Source organism: Hydra vulgaris, chromosome 03 (assembly GCF_038396675.1).
Source record: "Hydra vulgaris chromosome 03, alternate assembly HydraT2T_AEP".
Classification (NCBI taxonomy): Eukaryota; Metazoa; Cnidaria; class Hydrozoa; order Anthoathecata; family Hydridae; genus Hydra; species Hydra vulgaris.
Window position 1 is genome coordinate 46,177,214 of NC_088922.1, and position 24,351 is coordinate 46,201,564.

The following is a 24,351-nucleotide window of genomic DNA, read 5'->3' on the forward strand; positions in this document are numbered from 1 at the left end:
CAACGAGTTTTCAACATTGCTGAAAATATGTTGCAGTTGCTTGAATATGCCCCCATTCTCAAAAAAAGTTGTAATTACCCTTTTGTTTCAGATCAAAACCTCAAAACAAGGACATTGATTAATCATATTTATTGGAGATACAAATAATTAACTTCTAATGGTAAAGTTGCATTCGGGTGCATAAAAAAAAATGCACAATCGTCTTTTATTTTAAAGACAATTTTAGCTTCTGTTTAGATATTATTGATTTATTTGCAACATTTTTTGTAACATTAAATGCTGTTGTTTCATTTATTGTAACTTTACATCAAACACATTTCATTTTATTCCTTTATGAATAGCTATATCTGCTTGAATAGCAATATCTGCTTGAAAAATATTTCCAAATTAGAAAAACAAAACGAATCTTTAAGTACAACTAAATTTTGCTTAAGGTTGCTTAAGAATGACTGAAAACTGAGGCAAAGACTGAGACTAAAGTAAGAACTGACTAAAAGTTTATTACGAGTCATAGCGGAACTTGAAGAACAATTTTTGTAATTTTTAGCATTAAAACTTATATATTAAGTAACATTTAAAGAGAATTTAAAATGATTGAACATCGTAGAGAATAGTTTAAGTAAAAGCTTAACACTATTTTTTTCCTAAATAAATAAAATTAATAATATTTTTACTTTCTAATTTCTAATTTTTATTTTTGCTTTATTTAGCATTATTTTCTTTGGTTGAAGAAATAGCGGTTATTAAAAATCATGTATTCTAAGCTATCCAAAAGAATATTATTTCATTTGAAATGAAACCAACTTCATGTCACAGACTTAGATTGGCAAAACATACTTCATTTTACTACTGGCGATGATATCGGGTACGCTGAAAGAAATCCAGCTATTTTCTGATACTAAAGGAATTTTGTTTGTTATGTCAGCAATAAAATGGTCGTTACAACGGAATTAATTACAATACCGTTAAATACATGGACCAAAGTTGTAATATCACAGTTGTTATTTGGAGAAAGTTACGTTTATAAAATTAATTTGAACAGCAGTGTGTTTTACACCACGTTTAATAGCGATGCACGCAAATTTTTCAAACGTGATTGTTTATGCATGTGATAATTGGTATATGGCTTTAATTGGAACTATACGCAGTATTACTATCACTCAAGTAACTAGAGGTAGAACTTTTCTTTTTTAAATATAATATAAAAACTGTAAAAATGTACTAAAATTGTTGATATATCTTATAGTTTGCATAACATAAAAATGAAAAACAAGTTTCAAACAAATTCCTTCTATGTGTTGCAAAGAAAATTTAAAAGAATGCTTAAATCATGATATGTATTAGTTTTATTTTGTTTCTATTATTTAAAAGTTACAGACTTTGAACTATGGAGTATAATGAACTCGCAGTGGATCTGTTTTAGGCATTTTTAGCGGTTTGCTAGAGTTTCAATCATCGGTTACTTCATGTGGACCATTAGTGGCAGCCATTATAAATGCCCAACCGATATCTTAATGACAATTTATTAATGGTTAGCTATCGGCTAGCTACTTGGCAACTCCCCATGTTTCACTAAGTAACCAATGAGCAAAACTACAGTAGACCGCTCAAAATACCTATGTAGGTCCAACGGAATTCAACTAAAAATGTTTACTGGGTTGCTGAGACATCAAAGCACTTAAAAATTTTCAATTTAAATTATTTCAACAACAAATTCAGACCATCTGTAATGCAGCTGTAGGGTAATGAAGGTAGGGGTAACAGCATTTTAGACAAACTCATGCATTTTTCATACATGCTCACAGCATTGTTAGTCACAAGGCCTAAAACTTTGTATGGAACAACTTATATAACTTTCTTTATTTTGGCAAATGCGAGTTAAAACCTTGTCACATCTCTTGATGTAACACGTGTTTTATAACAATTTTTAAACACTTCGACTGATTACTTTTTCAAAACCTCAGTTTAGAAATATGTTTTAAATGCAAGTATTTTTTAAGAAAACAATATCACAAGTTAATCATGTTTCCTTGGTGTGCTATTATTTATTTTATATATATATATATATATATATATATATATATATATATATATATATATATATATATATATATATATATATATATATATATATATATATATTTACACAGAGGCAGATCCAAAATATTTTTTGAGGGGTGCTGAAAAAGGGGAGGGGCATCGTAAGCCCATACACCTGTAACCAATATTAAAAAAAAAGGCTAGCGCGAGTATGTGTCACGTGTGTGTTAATGTTTGTGGGGAGAGGGGGTATGGAGGTTGGTGAAGGGTGCCATTAAAATTTCGCTGACTAAAAAAAAAAAAAAAGGTTCGCTTTATTTGCCAACTGACTGGTCGAAAAGGTATTTATTTGCTGACTGACATACCTAAAAGGTCACATTGACTGAATAAATGAACAAAAAAATTATTTTTGGGGGGGATTTTTTTGCGCTGCCTCTGGATTTATGCTCACTTTTTTAATATTGTTTGTCATATGTACCCAAAGAAGTCTGAAGGAGTTTATTGCAGATCACCGCGGATGAACATGTAACTTGGAAATTTATTCCTACCTTACCAATGACGCAACATATGATCAAAATTAAACTGGATCTTAGAATCTTCAAGTACATGTTTCCTGGAAAAAATAATCAATCACTTTATTTATAACAACACTAATATCTTGATGAACAAGCATAAGGACGAGAGACCATTAAATCCTATTCTGTAACAAGTTATTAAACGACGATTAACCAAAGTTAGTGCTTTCGTGAGTGCATGTTGTTACTGGAATAGTTGCAAAAATTTGATTAAGTAAATATATTAGAAAAGGTAAGTTTATCATGAGAGGAAGAAGTTTCATTAGAGTTTTTGGAAGAGAATTTTTAAAATTACGGCAGTAGTGTTCCCACATATTTAATTCAGCCATAGTATTGCGTGGTTCAGGAAGATCGTCCACGTACTCATTTGAAAAAAATTTTTTTTAAATGATAATTTTTTTTTCTCTGTTCAAAAACATTTTAAACGTTAGTGACGGTGCGAATAATCCATTATAAACAGCAGTTTTTCTATTAGAGAAATGTAACTGAATCTGAAATGACAAATGGTATCTCTAAAGAGCAAGACACATCTACTAAAGTAACAATAGCATGAAAAGAACTAGTTACAAAGAAATGATTTCAAGATTTTTTTTGATTATTTATCTTAATCTCCAAGCATTTGAGAAAATGAAGATACCTCCATAAAACACATCTAGACCATCAATTCTGGCAATCCATCTTGTACGGCATACATCTATGAGGCGAGAATGACAACCTTCTGGAAATATTTCTTTTATTTTTTTTTAAATATCAAAACATTTTAGACTAAAGTTGATCAATACGCACATTTGTCATCAAATGTGCGTATTGTATAAAAATTTCTTGGACAAATCACTAGAATATTTCCCGCCATATTACCAGCACCTTCATAACCTTGACCAGCACAAAATTTTACTTCTAACTGTTTAACAGTGTTCAAATTTTGGTTTGCCATAGCTTCTCCAGACAAGCCTGGATCACATGGAATAAAGCCAAAAAAAATTCACAAATTTCACACATCTCGGTGACCTCGGAGAGAGGTATGTTTTAATTGCCACGCGTAATAGTTGACAGAACTATTGGTTTTAATATTTTCTTTTCCTGACTTGTTCATCAATTACTATGTTGAGATTTAAATCAATAAAATTTATCTTTTGTTCCATACATAGTAGCCTTAAGTTGCAGTTAGGTGAGCTTTCAGCATGTTTATAAAATTTTTTAATGACCTTTGAATGTGTCTTTAATACAATGATGTCTTTATTATAAAATTGTACGTTTTTTTTGCATTATCTAGGAAGCAAAATAATTACTAATACCAATATGTAGGTTGGTGGGTGGGTTTTATGTAAAACTTGCAAAACCATTTTTAATTGTATTACCCAGGAAGTACTGAAATAAGTAAAATTGTTTTGAGTACAAGAGAGACCGAAATGGAGCATACCGAGTTCAAAAATTGCTTGGGGGCCCAAGAGAGCCTAGAAATGGAGCATACCGTTCAAAAATTGTTTACAAGAGAGACCAAATGGAGCATACCGTTCACACTAAACCATAACGCAATAATAATACTAATTAATAAGCCATAATAAGCTATAAATTTTAACGGAGCAACTTCGTGTGTTGTCAAACAACGGCTAGGAAATAACGACCCTAAGTTTGAGCTGGATGTCAACGCGGTTGAAATACAAGAGAGACAATGACAACAATGCAAAAAAAGAGTGTCTCAATAAATGATGCTGTAATCCATGCTTACCTCAATCAGCTAATGGACTTAAACAAAAAAGCGCAACCTAATTTATGTCCTACCTTTTTTTAAATCAAATATGACATAAAAAATACTATATTTATGCAAGTACCATTGGATTTGTTTGCCACTTTCACATTACATTTAATGCACCTCAACAACTCGATATAAATTGTGGAGAAGCTTTTACACTAACATTTGCAGAAAACTGTACCAAAAACGTGAACATTGTACATGCCCTGTACATCCGGCAGTCGTTGATACACTCATGCTATACATGTATAATGCATGTGCGCTGATAACGTTGATATATGTGACATCACATTTTGAGTTAAAACCTGTGGTGCTTGTTTAAAATGCTCAAAATGCAATCAGAGCATTTGTTAGTGTCATAATGCTCGCGCAGCGTGTCAGTCACACGAGATCTTCCATGTAGCTAATGCATTTGAACAATAAATGCTGTACTGGTTTATGTTGTTTAAAACTTTGTTTATTTTTGTAAAAAGAATTTCAAATAACTAATATTTTTATTACTTTTAAACTTTGGTATAAGAATTACATTAGTTTGTTTTTATTTAATAAAAAAAAACTGTTTTTATCCTGGTGCCAGGTTTTAGGTTTTTGGGCCAGGCCGGCTTTCAATTACAACCTGGATCCACCCCTGATACATGCTAAATTCCTTAATTTATGAAACTACCCTTAAAAAATTGATGTTAAATATGTGTTGAACTTTATTCTTTGTGTTCTTGGTATTGTTCTTGCTGTGGTTTTTTACATCTTTTTGCATTTATCACTACGTCATAAAATGCAGTTTCACGTCATAAATTTCCTTAAGATTATCATAAGTTTGAAGGTCTCTCCAAAAATCGTGAGATTTAAAAATAAGTATTATTATTCGATGTGTTCTTGGTGTTCTGAACATCAGCATTGTTTATCAGATTGGAAAAAATAAATCATACATGCTTGTAGCTATTATAATATTAAGTATAAAATTATGTCACTTATATTTTTTCTATTATGTCATTTGTCTGTGCTCTAGTGTGATTTGTGTGTTCATCAAAGTTATGATGAAGAACATGCAGTAATAATTATAGTAAGCCAGGGTGCAAATATTTAACTGAAATACTCAAAAATGGTCTCAAACATAATCAAAATATCAAAAAATCTCAACAAAACATTATGGAGTCTTAAATATATAAATTATATTAAGTAATATATTTTGTATATTGAAAATTCTATATATACAACAAATATCACTTTATATTATTTGTTGTGTTTATATAAATGTAAATACAATAAATCATCACCATAAATTTTAAAGTTTTAAATTTGAAAATAAAAAAAATACTGTTGCCTCATAAACGATATTCTTGGACAACTATGCTATGGTACACCTTGTAAACTATGAACTTTTTATTAAAAAGTTCATTGTTCATTTAAAAAGTTCATAGTTCATTTAAAAAGTTTTTACAATTAACAAAAAAGAGTTTTTAAAGTATACTGATGTAAATAACTTAAAATAATATGTGTTTTAAAAATGCTTAAAACAAAATGCGTTTGTAATCCAAAATTTTATTCAGGTTGCTGTTTTTTATTGTATAATAATAATTTTTCCCAAAAGTATAAAAAATATTGTTGTCATAATTGCCGATAATGCTAATTTATAGTTAACTTTGATAAATCTATCAAATACAGTACTTTTTGAAACAACATTTGAGTTCAGAAAATAAACATTAAACTTGAAAAACTTATAACTGTGTGTGAGTATCACAAGTAATCAAACACAAAAAATAACTTACCTTTTATTTTTATTCAGCAAAAAAAAAAAATGTAATTTCCAACATCCATCACTAAAAACTGTTTAATTATTCCAATAAATTAATCAATAAATTAAATAGATTATTCCAATAAATCAATTCAAAATGCATCATTAGAATTGAAAACAGCTTAATTGAAATAAATAAAGCAACTAAATTTCTTGATCTTATTGATAAAAGCATTTGTAATATTTGAAATATTTTTGTATTTTGCATCACATTTGTATCTCCTAAAAAAAAAAAAGTCTTATGTCTAACATGTTTTAGGTCTTTCAGATGCTTGAAGGGGAGGGGGGAAGGAATCCCCTCTGGATCCGTCACTGTGTAAATCAATCAGTTTAAGGTTAGATTTGAAACATAACTGATCTAGACTCCATTACTCATTCCGGTAAGTTATTCTGTCCAAAAAAAACCTATTTTTAAATAAATGCTGTCTACTTTAACAATTTAGAAACTCTGATGGACAGTTGTGTATTGTAACCTCCAATACTGGAACTAACCTATAAATCGAATGCATTAGTGTTTGAACTTTCTCCATATAAATAGATTCATTCGAACCCTTTTATAGTTGCTATGTATACACAGTTGGAATGCGCAATATAATGTTCTTATGAATATCCAGTTGGATGAATCAAAATGGATCAAAATTAATTTATAGCCAATAAATAATTTACCCAGGCTGAACTATTACTGAAACATTTGAATGCCCTAAAGGACATCAATTTAATGTTTTATACAAAATAATAAATTTTTTTCTTGTTGTGTAGTCATCTTGAATCTAAACTACTGATATATTATGTATAATTGTTTGTGAAATTCGATTCTTGATGATGATACCATTTTCTGTAAAATTCTCTTGTTCTTGTAAAAGTGACGACTCACTGTTTTATCATTATATGCTATGACACCTGTACCCATTTTATGCAATTTATTGTAAATGAGTTTATAACTTATATTTCTTGTAAACGAGATTATATTATAGTATTTGTTGTGAATTTTACATTTATTGTAAACAATAACCTTTAGCTTCAGCCGGCTTCCAACATTTCTAAAAAATTGCCAAACAAAATTTCTGTTGAAAAGTATGGAAAAGATTCAATTTTTTCTAATAAATAAATCCATGTCATTAGGATATAGGTTATAACACTGGGGTACTCAGTAAAATTGGAGTTGGATCTGCGTTCATGTAGCTTTTTAAAAAGAAATAGGCTAGTTTCCTTTTTTCCAACTTGTTATGAGCAGATCATGATGCTGATGACACCATTTTAAATTTTCCAATGAAGGTGGTGTTTTTAGTTTTAGTAATTTCATCTTGGCCCCCATTTGCGATCCGAAGTTGCCTGATATCCATAAAATACTTTTCCATAACATAGGCTTTTGCTTCTTGCCCATAATGATCATTATTGGACCTCATATTTTAAAAAAAGGTGAAAAAGGATCCATAAAGCACTTCAACAACTATAAGTTTAATATTAACGGCTTAAAGTATTCTGCCACTTATTAAATCTCCTTGTAATAAAATTCCAGAATATGATTGTAACCGCAATCTCCATAAGTTCCACCTTCTTGGTAAGCCTTTTAGCTACGGCTGCATATTGTTCCAACAATTCTAATGCTTTTCGGGAAAAAAATAAAAAAATATCTAAAATAGGTTTTCAAATAAAACTGATTTATTATTTTAAAATTTTAAAATCAAAGGTATAGCTCACCATCTAGCTTGCGAGATTTTTTGGTATTTTTGATTTTTAAGCTTTATTGATATATGGTTTTTGTTGGAGCGTGATGTTGAAAATTGAAACTGACCAACAATGAGTGAATGCAGAAATGAATTTGTAGAGAGCCTAAAGAAAACCGAAAAAAAAATCTAATACAGCGTTGGAACCTGTAGCATGCACACCAACAAGATTTAACAAGTAGCAAACGTGAGAGTAATCTACCAAAGAATTCAACTGCTTTATACTCACTTACAAACTATTGTAGATGCCGGAACATGTTGCTGGCGCTGTTTCAAGAATGATTGCTACTAGCATGAATATCTGCCCATGCTCCACAAGCTACTAATCACAATATTTAGCATTAAGGTAGCGATATCACGTGTCATTGGAATGAATGACAAGAAACGCTCAACTGGAGTCTGAGATGGGAGAACGTATCGAATCATGAAAATCATTTGGTCCGTATAGGTGATATTAAAAACGTAAAAACAATACAAAAGTATTTTGATTCCTTGAGTTCCTATACTAAAATAAAATAGATATTTTTATAAAAATTGTTCCCATTTTATAAACTATTTTTATGACTGGATGTTTCTAAAGAGATATTTAAACTAACCAATGGTCTTTACGACTTCATTAGCAATAGTCTTAATAAAATTCTTACAAATATTGGTTTGTAAAAATACTTGGGTCTCCAATCGGGTTTTTAACCGATAACCAAAAAATGCATTTTGGTCAAAACCGATATAAATAAAAACCATCGGTCAAAAACGGTTTTGGCGGGTTTTTTTGTATAATGTCTTTTTTGCATAATGTCTTTGAATGTTTATTTATTATAAAAGGTATAAAAAAATCAAACTTGTTAAAAATGAAATTTTTATGTTATAAATTAGATTTTATTTTGCTGAAAAGCCTAACACGTCCTTTCATTTTCAAAAAATTCAAATTCAAAATATAATAAAAAGAAGCAATGAAACAATTTAATTTATTGAAAAAATTTAAATATAAATTCATTTAATGCATGATGAATAAACATCTTTGAGGCACAGAAGGCGTTAATCTGCATGAAAGTGACTGTCCAGCTGAAAAATCTAAGGTGGTAGTCTACCTTAAAATATGAAAATTTTCAAAATTTCAAATTGTACTGTTTTACCCAATATCATATACGTAGAAAATGATGGTGATATTTGTTTTTAAAAAAATATTACAACTTATATGATTTTATCATTAGATATAGGTGGTATAATTTTTTTTTATAAAAATCGCATAATTTTGCGATTTCAAAAAAAAATTAAAATCGGATCTTTAAAAAAATTTAAAAAAACAAACCTGCCTGAACTTGTTTTAATCATTGGTAAGCATCTAAAAGTAATCCAGGATATACACATGTAGTTTTAAAGTATAACGTAAAGTATAACTCGAAATATATTCGAAAAGATTTAATAGAAGCATGCTTTTGCTGCTGGCAGATATATTTTGTATTTCTGTATTATTATAGTTCTTAATTTACTATAAATTATTTGATTCGTGCTAGAAGTCCCTACTTTGTGTATTCAGTTAGATGATTATGATTATTGTTCAAATTTAGAAAAAAATAATAAGTATGGAAAATAAAAAACTTGATCTAAAAAACGGAGATCAAGAATTTTCAAAAAACGACGTTTTCATGGCCAAAGTTTTTTTAAAGCTCCTGAACCCAACATTGACTCAGAAATAGTCTTGTTAATAACATACCTTCAACAAGTAATTTAAATGCTTCAACTTCATCAAAGAAACTTACGTATATCATAAAGCAACAACAGTATCAACAAAACAAACTTCATTACCTATGACAAAATCGAATTTTCCAGCACTGTTACATAGTGTTGGATTGCTTTGTTTTAAAAAGTATCATAGATGAAATTGCTATGTGCCCTGAATGTCAATAGAGGAGTACTGAACTTTCCCACAGATTTTTCAAGAAAGAAAGGACTGTCTGTTTTATTAGAGTTTACATGTACAGCCTCACTCTGCTCATGGAGTAAAAGGGTTTACACTAGCCAAGAAATTGATGATGAATCTCGTGGGCAATATCAATCGGATGTAAATATGAGATCATTGCTATGAGGGAAATAGGAAAAGGGGCATCTACTAACAACCTTTTGTGGTTTTATAAATTTACCTCCACCAATGCATAAACATTTCATGATATTCAAAGGAATATATTAGTGGCTTATAAGCAAGTTGCTCTAAACTTTTATGAATAAAGCAGCTGTTGAGATTTCAAGGTCTTGGTTAAAACAAGACAGATATTACAGTTTCACGTGATGATTCTCTTCTTTTTTAAATGGTGTTGTAACTATAATTTCAAGCGATACTGGAAAATGCATTGACTACCGCATTAAATCTAAAGTATGCCATCAATGTGATGAATGCGAAACAAAAAAAGGCACTGATGAATATGATGAGTTCTTAGTATGTAGCATTAACCATAAGGGCTCATCAGGCGCAATGGAGGCAGCTGGAATTGTTGAATGTTTTACATCGTCAGAGTCAGACAGAAATTTACGTTATGCTTATTGTGTTGGTGACACAAAATCTTATCTAGAAGTTGCTAAATGTAATCCATACAAAAATCTTATTGTCCAAAAGTTAGAATGTGTTGGACAAATACAAAAAAGAGTTGGTAGCAGACTTCGTAAATTTAAAGCCACTTATAAACTAAAATTTTCTGATGGGAAACCACTTGGTGGAAAAAATCGTCTTCCCCGAAAAAGAAATTAATAAACTTCAAAGCACTTTTTTTGGAATTGCAGATACATCAATGTAATGGTGGAACAGTTTACCAGTTAAAAAAAGCAATTGGTGCAGTACTTCACTATCGCTCAGATGCACTTACATTAGATAGTCGCCCCCAAATGTGTCCGAGAACCCCTGAAAGTTGGTGTAAATACCAGTCTGATAAAATAAATGGTGCATCTCTGTATAAAGGAAAACCAGACTCTCCCATTGTTGTAAGAGACATAATAAAACCAAATTTTCTTAGTTTAAGTGATGATGATTTACTAAGTAAGTGTTTGCATGGGCAAACACAAAACAACAATGAATCGTTAAATGGATTTATTTGAAAAAGATGTCCGAAGGATATTTTTGTTGCTAGAGACACATTAGAAATTGGTGCTGCTCATCTGCAATCATCAGAGTTTGATAAATGGAGTTGAATGTATTTGCTATGCTAAATATGTATAATGGAAAATTTACGCAAGAGTTTTCGCGAACAAAGATTTTGTAAGAGTCGCTAATATGAATCTTAAGTCTACTCCGAAAGTAAAGCTTAAACGGAAGAAAAAAAGAGCTCAGGGTAAAGGATTTGCAGATGCCAATGAAGAAATGGAAGGAATAGTATATGAGACTGGTCTTTTTTAAATTATTTTTTTCTACGTTATTATACAATTTTTTTTACGTTATTATACAATTTTTTCTACATTATTATATATATCGTTTTACTAATTTACAAGTTACTTATTTATTGCTTTATGTATTTTTATTATTTTCTTGTTTTTAAAGTGGTTTTTAAACTTTGAAGTTTTAAAAAAAACATTTTTCTAAAGCCAATAATGATTTGAAACAGTTTGTTTCAAAAATAAATAATTCAACTTCCTTATTAGATGATGTACAAAAAAAATCCAGAAGTCTAAATATTAATCGTTCTTAGTTATTTATTGCAGCGTAAATGGTCCCGCGGACCAAAAAACAGTGTTCCAAAGCCAAATTTGAAAATTTAAATTTAAATTATTTAGTTTTGTAAGGTTTTTTATATTGCAGCCGAAAATTGGGTTTTTTTATACAAAATTCTAGGATTTAGGTTAAAGGTAGACTCCACCTTAACACAAAATATTAAGGATCATTTGAATTCGTTCGGTGTCTGTATGGAAAGAGATCTAGTAGCAACAAGAAGCTCATGCAATTAACGGACATTTTTGATCAGTTTTGCCTTAATCAAGCGTCTCATCTTGGTGTATTCGACACGTTATACAAAAAAAAATAAAGACACAAACATACTATTTTTTCAAGGGAGAAAGAATTAAGATCAGAAGAGGGTAAACATGAAATTTAAAATCATAATTTTAGTTTTGAATTAGTAAACAATGAGATTAATGTTGACTGCCATGAAATGCTACAAAAAGTAGTAAATTTTATAAAAATGTCATCAGGTTGTAATCAAATTTTTCAGAAGAAAGTTCTAAGGAATTCGGTAAAGAGGTTGATATGCATCTCGATATTCGTCATTGTTAGAATTAAGTTTTTTCAATGACTGCGCCTTTGCCTAAAAACGAAAAAAATAGATTGAATTTTTTAAAAATAGATAGCAAATAATTTTGCAAGCATGAATTCAAGACGTCTGTCTTGAATTCATGCTTGCAAAATTATTTGCTAGGGAATACAAAAATCGCATCTTTATTGCTTTCAAATTTAAAAAAGCAGTCATGCAGTTGTTAAGGTGCCTAAAAGATCTTTCAGTTGCTCCTTTAAAAAATATTTTAAATTTTGCTGAAAACTTGTGTTTAGGCTTTTTGAATTTACTTCTAAGGTTTTGATGAAGAACCAACCAGCTGAAGCACCATGTAAAAGTTCACCTGTTACTCTTAAGGATGAATTAAAGCACCCTCTCAATAAAGAGAACATCACACACTTGTCTAAATCTACTGATCAATTTCTCTATAAAGTCCACAGAAGTATTTTCAATATTTCATATTAAGCCTTCAATATTTCATATTGAAGCTTTTTAGAGCTGCACTAGTTTCTGCGTAAAAATCGGGTCGATTATCTGATAAATCGTTAAAATCGTTAGTTTTCTAAAAAAAAAATTTACAATAAAAATAAGTAATTGTAAGTTATTTCGATTGTTATAACATAGATTATATTAACATAGTGTTAGAACACTTTGTTTAAATAATTTTTTTAATATATAATGCAAGATAAACATATATAAGTTTTATTATTTGACCCACAAAACCGAAAACCACCTTAACCGTGGTTTTTTTTAATTAAAACCAAAACTCGCGATTTTTTATAAATGTGGTTTTTAGAAACCTTAAAAAATGCTACCTTTTTCTTTGTTTTCACAGATCTTAGAATATATGCCAGAAATGGGTCATATTTTAAATTAAAGCACATCAAAATAATTTTCATTGTGTTTTGAACCAATCAGCTTTTATTTTTTGCTATCGATCCGGCTAACTCCCCCTCTAAATTCAAAGAATATTTTCAAAAGGCACTTTTTAATGAGTCAGAAGCATAATGTAATGAAGAACCTGCTAGCAAGAAATTTGATTGTGGGTCAAATTACTAGCTAGCAGATACAATCGACTCTGGTCATAGTGTCACTTAGACTGACAAGCGATGCTGCAATCCTTTCGTTATGTTCTGTTGACTGTTCACGATTAGAGAGCAAAGTCAGCGTGTTTCTAATTCCGAGTTCTTCGACTGCCAAAGTGCTCTTGGTCCTTCAAAAAAAAAAAATGGCCAGAAATATATACTATCTTTTGTTGGAAAACGTCAGCCAGTCACGTATTTTATTTTATTTAACAATTTGAGTTCAATAGATTTCAATCGAAGAACTGCACATAACCTCGTCAATTACTTCCATCACTAAGGCAATACCATGACTAGATGAATCTAGCATTCTCATTTTCAACTTTAGTAGATTTTGAACAAAGTACTTAATCAAGTCATTACCTTTCAATAGAAGGCTCATAAAAATAGATGGTAGGACCAGTAGTTTTATTCTTGTCGCTAACTCTCTCCAATTCTGAATTTTTTCAGATAAAGCTGGGAAACATACCACAATTTCTTTTTCAAATCTCTGGTATTTGAGCATCATGCAATCCGTCATGAGTAGATGATTGAGAAGTTCAAGGAGAAGACAAATATCAGGAGATCTCCCATCATCTTAAAATTAAAAAAAATAATAATAATATTTAGAAGTATTAGACTCTATTTTTTTATAAATCATTATAAAAGATTTTTATAAATAATTTTATAAAAAGGCTGTCAGGCTCACCATTCTATGTATATACATGATTAAAGAATTCTTCAATTTAATGGTTTACAGAAATAACCTCGTTTTCCTTTTAATAACCTTTTTCTATCTTTGTCTTTTGCTTTTTTTCTAAATCATACTTGTATGAATTGCTTGTAAAAACAAGCTAAACCATATGCTGCAAATCATTTTTTTCGCGGAGTAATAATTTTTGGAATAGGAAAACTTATGTCAAGGGAAAATATTGGTTTTTATTTGACATTGTTGGTGACACAACTAGCTCTGAAAAGTTAAAATTTCCTGTCAGAACTTTGATAAATAACTTGCGTTACAATTTCTGAGGCCTGAATCTCAATAAGCAGATCCTCATTTTGAGCAATGTCTATAATCTGCTGCGGCAAGATTAATGTTTGTCCAGGAATATCTTCTAGTGTTGTTTTTTTTATTGAGAAAAGGAATATTAGGTCAAAGTGCCTAGAAGCAAAATAGTTGTTTGCAAAAACATTCCGATTGAGCTGGAAAATCCAGTCCTAATAAAGCCATTAACAGCAGCGATAGCAGATGCTACCCGAAAGTAGCTATTTTTAAACAATTCGACTGTTTGATAAATTGTTACAATTTGTCCAGGATTATATCACTTTGCATTCAATCCAATGGGTGACAAATAGCCAAATGAACTGAGTGGCGCAGTATCCATTAGTAACTTTCATGAGAACTCGGAAAAAAAGGGTGGCACAAAATTGCCTGACTCACTCATGCAGATTTCCATTTTAACTAACTGTTCATGCTCAACAGAAGTCACAAATTCAACCTGCTCTTTCAACAAATAGCAACTAATTTTTATGGCTTATTTGGTACAGTAGTGATACCTGTTTCATCGACATTACAAAATCGATCTGAAAAAAAATAACGCTTTCTGCGATGCTTGCAATAAATGAAAAACTTTCCGACACTTAGTTAATTAAAGCTATTGTGCTTAGCTGCAGAAATTGGATCTAGATGTTTACAGATAATTGTGGGGTTCAAGTCAACAATCCACAAAACCAATCAACACCAGCAAACTTACATAAAGTTTTATATATTCGCTCTAACTTTTACCCAATCTATTTATCATATTATGTATTAAACGATATCTTTCTTTATTTTTTATATATTTTGTAAACATTCATTCAATTTTTATTTTATACTATATATCCTTGAAACAACTTAGTAAAAATTATAAATTGTAACACAGTGCTCGGCGATAAGGCAAATCAATGCCTTCTTCTTGCTCCGGCCATTAACTTAATTGTAAATTTATGGAAACTGTTATATTTATTAAACGGCAAAATATAATGTTAAATTAAAAAAATAACTGATGACATAGACCTCTCGTCCAACACTGTCTTTCTATTTTTCTAAAAAAATTCCCTTTATTTAAAACAAAAAAAATTGATCGGAAAAAAATTTATAAATTCGGTTCAATTCAATCAATTTTATAAATAAAACATCAAAAGATCTACATTCGACACAAAATTTTTTTTGTAATTATATATTAAATAACTCTCTAAAAATATAATTTAAAATACGCAGATTATGAAATAACATTTGTTATATATTTCAATATTATATATTTAAATATTATGTATATATTGTACTTAATAACGATTGAAAAAAATATTGCAAAAGCTATAATTAACGTTTTGCATATTTTTATAAAAATGTATAAGTTATAATCATTATTCAAATATACATGTAAAAAAATGTCACGACTATAAGTTTATAAATTTAAAAAATAGAAATACACAGTAGCTGCTTTATATTACGATAAAAATAGAAAAGAAAGTCGCTACCCAGCTGGCACAAATACGTCTTTTAGACATTTTTTTTCGTATCTAAAATGTTAACACTTTTTGATGTCTATATTCAGATAAATATAAGACATCTATTAGTAGTCATCTTTTGATATTGAGACAGCTATTTTTCGTCATATCAAGATAATTACAATTAGATGTCTTATAGTTTTCTGAATTTAGACGTCTATTGGTGTTAACATTTTAGATTCTAAAAACACGTGTTTGTGCTGGTCTATAAACACATTTTTTTGCATAAAAATAACAATAAAAACCTTTAAAATAATATTGTCAGTTTAATGTTTTTTTTTCAATCTTTTCAAAATATTTTGCTGTTAAATCTTCGCCCGGACCCGTTAACTGTTTTGGAGTGTGTTAGCAAATATTTTAGTGAAAAACATAAGTTGTTAAACTATTCTTAAACTTTGTGTTGAGATAAAATATTAAAGCTTTCAAGAATATTCAAAAAACACAATAAACTTAAGTGTTTATTTACGATTACCATAAAAAATATTTAGCCTAATAAAATTTCAAAAGTAGTTCTTTCAAAGATAATCTTTTTGCCAAAAAATAACAATAAAAAAAAACTACTTTTTCGGATCGTTTTCTTAAATATTTTTGAGTACTAGCCAATATTCTACAGTTAAATTTATATTTATTGTCTAAGCAAGAGATTTGGGGCTCGTCTCACCTCGGGGCCTGTTTTAGACCACTCTCCTCTAAATCGTGCTCTTTTTGTTAAAAACAATCAATCTAAATAGACACTCAAATTTAAATAGGTGTTTTTTGTAATTAAATGATAATTACAGTAACATTTTTGTCTCAAGATAACTTTCACAAAATATAAAGGTCTTGAATGCTTAAATAACTTTTAAAAAAAAAGTCGGTGATTTTATTATGACCTCAACGCTTGCGGTGGCCTCCAAGCATTTACCCGTGATAATCGTGAGTAAAAACGAAGTGATTGTAAACGAAGTTATTCTATGCAATCGCGATAATAAATTAAAAAAAAAACAATAAAATTAACAGAAAAATTAGGGAACTTTTCCAAGTTTGATGAGTTTTTATATACCTAATTATAAAGTTTTAACTTTCGGGCCCTAATGCAAGTTTTAGGGCGAGAAAGGGCGGGACCTTTAACCCACTTGCAACAATATAACTATAATACTTTTTTTAACCATGTTTTTTTTTAACCATGTTTTAGGGCTTTGGTTTAAACGTGTTATTTATTTTTTAATTGAAACTATTTTATTTCACATAATTACGTCTATTTTTAAACCTCATACATTTATTAATTTTTAAAAGAAATAAATTGAAAAGTTTAAAAAGGTCAAATAAAGATAAAGGAATTAAAACTAAAAGTAGAGAAAATAAATTTTTTTTTAATATAAATGTTTAAATAAATAAAATTATCATTAAGTAGGAAAAATGTTTTTATAGATGCGATACCTGAATTCGCATTGCTTTATCATCCACAATTGATAATCAATTTCCAATGGTTTTTTAAATAGGTAATATATTTTTTATAACTTTTTAAAAAAGCTTATAACATAAAGAAAATATATTTGAGTTATAAATTTATATATTTAAAATGGATAAAAATATATTGGCGGGGGAACAATAATATATGTAATAGAATATACTCAGCGGGCATTTGTTTTTAAAAGTTACGTTGTAAATGTATTTTAAATGTACCTAAACATTCTTACGTAAAGAAACATTTAAAAAACGTTCAAAAGACATTTTAGAACGTAACTTTGAAAAAAAAAATTCCCGTAGGGTGTATAACTGGCAGTTGAAAAATAAATTTTTGAAAAAAAGTTATTTCCATTAAAAAGGTGTGTTAAGAAATTAGGTTAGGAACGTTTTTTCTTAATTTCCTCAAACATGCTGAGACGTTTACTACAAGACTCTTATTTTTAATGTATTCTTTTTGGCTTTGTTAGAAGGGGCGTTGTAAAATAATTATTCTTCAAACCCTAGCTTATTTTTCTATAGATACGTTTTTCTACCTTGAGAAACTGAGAAATACAAAAGCTCAACAAAGGGAAATTAAAACTCAAGAAAGTTTTTATACGGAAAAAAGTTAATAAGTTAAATGAAATTAAAAAAAAGACATTGGTTATTGTTTACGCAATGTTATGCGAGAGGTAAATAAACCGCACAAGGTATGTGCTGGCAGTGCCGGCAAATAAACTGTGAGGTTAATTGCCGGCTGAATTTTAAAATATAAGCTTATATCCAGGTAAATGTTAACATGCCTCAGTGGATACGTCAAACGATAGTAAATGCGATATTCCAAGTTTCAATCTTTGGAGCATTATTTTTGTGTAAAATTTTATGTTTTATTTTTGACGTTACTAATTTTTGTTAGTATAACCCATCATCAGTGTTTATTAATTATTATTTATTTATTTTTATTAACTTTTTTTTTAATATTAGCTTTCATTTATTAAATTTAAGTTTAAAATCTTAAAGTGTACATGCATCAACTAATATAGCCGCGGAACTTATTGCATATTTTGACTGATTTCAGAATAAATACACATTACATACAAAGATTAACTAAAATAGGATGAGAAAAGTGAGATGCACATAAACCGACTAATTTCCAATCAGGATGAGCACATTACAAGTGTGCGTGCGTCACTGAGGACAAGCAGCCAATTAATTAAAGGCCTTTTTTTTAACGCTGCCGGAAAATAGTTTATTAAAATAAATATATATTACTATACATAATTTAGCCTATTTTCCACACTAAAAAATCACTAAAGGAATATTTTTATTACATTTAAATTATTTCTTAACTAGCACTGCAAACAAATAATTTAAGAACTATTTGTTGTGAATTTAGCTTTAATGGTTGATGTCCGAGTTCAGCTTTTTTGCATCATTCAAATCATTGTACTATAAATATTCAAATTGTACCAGGGATAAAAGCGTCCTTTGATATTTTCTTAATATAAATGTGTGATTAAATGATATAAATAACACCAGTATCTATTGTTTCATTAAAAATTAATCAAATTTCAATTGCTTATAGCTCAATGTCATATGGTTGTGAGTATAACAGGTTCTGCTACAAATGATTTTTAATAAAATGTGAACGAAAACATCCACTTACACTATGTGCCACCAGGAAGTTTTAAACCTCCCCTAATTAGATCTTTTAAATAACTACCATACATTTTAAAATGAATAAAAGTTAATCTAGACATAAAATCATTGTCAATTTTGCTTTTGTGAACCATGTCTACAACAATACAAGCACACTCAATTTTACTGTCTTGTTTAATTGTCAAGTCATCTAGTATGTAAAAATCTAACTCTTCTTTTCAGTTAGTTGTTAAATACATCTATCATAAAATAATGTTGTTGAGATCTGAAAAGTCTGTATCAAATTATGCATCGTGATTTTCATATACATAAGCGTGAATATACATTTTGCAGCACCTTGCTCCACCAGTACCCTACTTAATTTACCAAAGGCTTTCTCTAAATGATCAGTTAAAAAATCACCAAGCATAATAAATTGATGATCTAGAGTTTTTTAAGTAAAATATTTACAAGTTATATCTGTAAAGCACTTAATGTGTGAAATATTGTATCTGCAGTCATCAAGTTAAAATTTTTTATTAATATATAGTTAAGTATATTAATATAGTTTAGTATATTAAACCTCTTAGTGTGAGATATTTTATCTGATGTCATCAAAGTAAGAGTTTTTATTCTACTTATACGGTATTTTGTCTTTCAATTTCGGCTTTTTGCACTAATATTTTTGCACAGTTCTGCTATTTTCAATAAATTTTGTTGACAATTATCTTTTGCATATTGATTAAGGATCAAATACCACGCTATACAAATCATCAGAAATTTTTCATACATTTATAATTTTCCGTCTACAAATAAAAACTTGCCCCTAATTTGTTTTCAATATCTTTAACTATAGTTAAAGATATTGAAAAAACTCTAAAAAAAACTAACGCCAAAATAACAAAAAAAATATAATGCCAGAGTTGAGCAAATATAACGCCAGTTATCCGTTATATTAGCGTTATATTGCCATTATATTGGTGTTATTTTGGCGTTAGTTTTATCCGCTATATTTGCTCAACTCTGGCGTTATATTGGCGTTATATTGAAGAGAAGATGACCTAACGGCAAAAGCGTTATATTTGGCGTTATATTTATTATACTGATACTATTTTTACGAGCACCTAAAAAACAAAAACAAAAACGTTTTAAGATAATCACTATATAAATAATTTAATTGACTATGATCAGTTAAATTATCATTGTATGTTCAGTTAAATTATTATTATATGTATTGGTTATGAACATATAGAAATGTAATAAGATTAATAAAATAAATTAAAAAATAATTGCAACAGTGTCTAAAATTGCATATACAATTTTATAAGCATTTAAAAAATATATATATATATATATCCTTAAAATTGGGTACAAGATGTTGACACCACTCAAAATTACAAAACGAAAAAAGATAACCAATTTATATCATGTGTGTTTTATAATATATTTTCATTTAATTGATCATTTATAAGTATTTTAAAAAGATATAACCTTACCATTGTTACTTGATTTTGATGCCACAAAATAAAGGTAAAATTAATATTAAAGATTGCTAATATATATTAATTTAAACAGGTGTTTATAATAACTTTTCAAAGATATAGCATTACTATAGCTTCTAAGTGTCGATGCCACTAAAGATATAAAATTAAAAGAATAATAAGCAAATAACACCTTAAAAATTTATTGAACATAAACTCGTATTGAAAAGATACATGTACCTTTAAATGCTACAAAATGCTGTTGCCACTAAAGGTTACAAAATAAAATGAACAATAATTTAAAAAAGCATCTTTTACGAAGTCATTTATAATCATTTTGAAAAGATACAAGTTTATCATTGCTAACAGATGCCAATGCCATTAAAGACTGCAAAATACAAAAGATAGCAAGAAAAAAAAACATCTTCAAAATGTCATTTATAATGATTTTAAAAGACATCATTTGTAAGATTATCATTGAAAAAACACATCATAAAATAGGGTATAACATAAAATCATAAATATTTTATTGGTTATTTACAAATATTTCGAAAAGATATAACTTTACCATTGCTACTGATATCACAATTGCCATTGATATCACTCATAAATAAAAGAAAAAAAGAAAAAAGAAAACAGGTAGACAACCTCATCAAAACATATGGATCATATACTTACAGTGAAAAGATACTTATGACTTTAAAAGTGGTACCAGATGTTAATCCGTCGGTAATAAATGTTGCAGCCAATAAATAACACAAATTAAAAATATGTATAATATATATTAGTTTAAATAGTTGTTTATAATAATTTTTCAAAAATATAACATCCCAGGACAAAATTTGTATAGATTTTCTATACAAAAAATCAATCCTTTTTTCTATAGGCTTTTGGAACATATTTTCTATAGAAATTCAACTACTAAAAGTCTATAGAATATGCAATTGAAAGTCTATAGAAGTTTCTATACAAAAAATCAAACCTTTCGCAGAACATATTGCCTATAGAATTTCAACTCTAAAAGTCTATAGAATATGCAATTGAAAAGTGTATGCCGAAAGTTCTATAAAAAAGATCAATACTATTTTCTATAGGCTTTTGAAACATGGTCTATAGAAATTTAACTACAAAAGTGTATAGAAGTTTCAAATAATGAGTATTTTTCTCAAGTAAATCAAGAAAATATTTTCTATTATCATTTAGATGGTCTATAGAATCGATGGAATATATTCCATCGATTATAGACTATATTATATATAGTACATATATTATATATTACATATATTATATATTACATATATTATATATTACATATATAATATACTACATATATTATAGATAATAAAATTGCTAGCTATAGCAATTTCATAGACTTTTATGATATTCTATAAACCATCTGTATATTACATATAGAGGAATATTTGCTATTGGGAGAAAAAATAAGAAAAAGAGCATTTATAAACTTTTAAAACAAATGATTATATATTAAATAATCAAAAAACAGAAGCATATGTACATTCTTATAACATCTTTCATATTTTAACGCTTCTTAACTTTCGACGCAATATTTAATTTTATTTTGATTGCTGTTCGCACATCCTTTGACGACACTCCCAGTATATAAACAGCACAAGAGCTAAAAATACAAAAGAGTTCAATTAATTATTTCTTTCGTTTAATAAAGAAATTCAAATGCTATAACATTTTACCAACAACACCATCAACGAGGTCTTGACAAATTTTGGGTTTTGCTACTTTGTCAGAGTGAGCATTACTTTGCTTGCCAGAAAAACTGACACTTCTCAGGATGAGTCTGTGCTTCCCACCAATGACACCAAAAGATCGTTTACAAATCTATTTGCTACCATGCGATTTGTTACATTTGCTGAATTTTACATGGTCAATGTATATTTTGTGACCTGGCACTAATTGTTTCCAAAGTAGAAGTTTTATGAATATAATTCATATAATTAAATATATAAATAAAAAAAATAGATAAATTTTGCAACATGAAAATTCTTACTCTACTAGATCCGTCTGGGTAGTTAGGTTCTTTCCAGATTGGAATGGATATACAAACAGGAGTTTCAGTAAGATTTGATTTAGAAACAAGACTGTCATTAAACGCATTACTATTTGTTATGCTAAATGAATGATTAAGTTGATCAGACATATCAGAAGATATGTCTGATCAACTTAAGTTGAGAGTGTGGGAGGTTGCTCACTAGACCCATATGAAGTGCTGGGTGCCTTCCACTTCTGAAAGTAAAATAAAAATTTTGAGTTACATTGAAGTCAGGACATGTATTTCTGATTCAACAGAATCATTTAATAAATCTGAATATTGATTTGAGTTAGAAGTAAGACTTTTTGTCAATTTTGGTATATGATGTGTTAAAAAGACGGGGCTTGTTTAACTGCAAAACTGCATTGGATAAGTCCTGGGTTGATTTCTCATGAACTTAACACACAAATAATCCCTAAAAAAGTCATTAAAGCAAACAAGTTAAAATAATAAAGTTAATATTATAAAATGCAATGCATTTCAGAAACAATAAAGCCAAATGAGAAACAAAATAACATTCCACTTTTTGATATTCAGAATGCTTTTTTCATTGATGTCTCCATTGTAGTGAGAAGTTGAGCAAATCCTAATTATATAATCATTTAGAATTTTTTAACGATGCATAAATTATTTTTAAATGCATTTCAAAGCTTTCTTATTACTTCATTGCATTCCTTTCCTTTAAGATCACCTTAAAATACAATACAGCTACTAACTTCATTAAAAATAAAATGACATCATGGAGACCCCTCCAAACCACAAAAGTGTGGAACCCTGTGTGTACATACATACATACATACATACATACATACATACATACATACATACATACATACATACATACATACATACATACATACATACATACATACATGCATACATACATATAAAAATGTAGATATGTATAAATTTAAAGACACCTGTCGCTCTTTCTTGCAGTTGTTATCTTAAAAATTTATTCTCTTATTTAAGTTCATCAAGTTTAATTTAGAAAGCAACATTATATGCATTCTAAAATAAGAAAATAAATGAATACTGAAATGAACAAAGTTTACTATTAAATTAAAAAGAATTTACCGCAAACCCATAGTTAAAATTAGAAGTATTTATAATATACAATAAACGTACAATGTTTTTAATAACTTCAATGTCTTCTTCAACACGCAATCGTTTAGCTTTTACACAACTTTTACCATCATATTTCTAAATTAAGCTGATAAACGAGAATGAAATATTTTTAAATAGCATTTAACATTTATAAAAAGTTCTTAAAAATGTTCATCTTAACTACACACTTAAAGTTACCTGATTTGGTAATGGTGGCACAACTTTTACAAGGGCATTTGCTTGATTGTTTAGCTCCTCCAAATCATCTTAATTATTTAAAATATAAAATATTGTAAATATTTTTCCACCTGCATATAAATGTATATATATCCTAAATTCTACTTACCCCCCGATTTCAAGACCTTTGCCTCATAATTTTTCCAAGTAGGAGAACCAGACTTTAACGTCTGGTTTTGCAACAGTGCATTGAAATGACTTGATGGCCACTCTACAACAACATTTTCTCCATATGTAACAGGACCTTTAATCCAGTCAGTTCGACCAACCTATATGAAATTAGTTAACTAATAATAAATATTTATTTTTAAAGAGATTTTATACCTTTACTCTATCAAACTTTTCCATTTTATCAAAAAAGAAAAATTAAAATTAAAATAGAATTCAATAGAATTATGAACAACAAAATTGTAAATAGAATATTCAAAATTCATTTTAATTTAAGTCTTTTCTTTGCTATTTAAAAAGTCAAAAAAACTAAAAAGCAATAAATGATATTCACAAATTTAAAAAATAAAATAAAATAATCTTCTTTTTATAATAATCCTCTAATTATTATTGTCCTCTGTAGTTGCTCTTTTTTAAATTTCTTATGTTTAATTTATACAAGCCAAAGTAAGGAAGTCATTCAATTTATACCAGTC

At 28.6% G+C, this 24,351-nt stretch overlaps 1 long non-coding RNA gene across 1 annotated transcript; it reads right to left on the reverse strand.

Annotated features, from left to right (window-relative positions):
• Positions 1-23,491: 23,491 nt before the first annotated feature.
• Positions 23,492-24,140, reverse strand: LOC136077753 (uncharacterized). The gene is made up of 3 exons (XR_010637252.1): positions 23,817-24,140; positions 23,669-23,736; positions 23,492-23,576 (listed from the first exon to the last, which is right to left on the reverse strand). It is a non-coding gene; the product is annotated as an uncharacterized LOC136077753 (long non-coding RNA).
• Between the last annotated feature and the right edge of the window lie 211 nt (positions 24,141-24,351).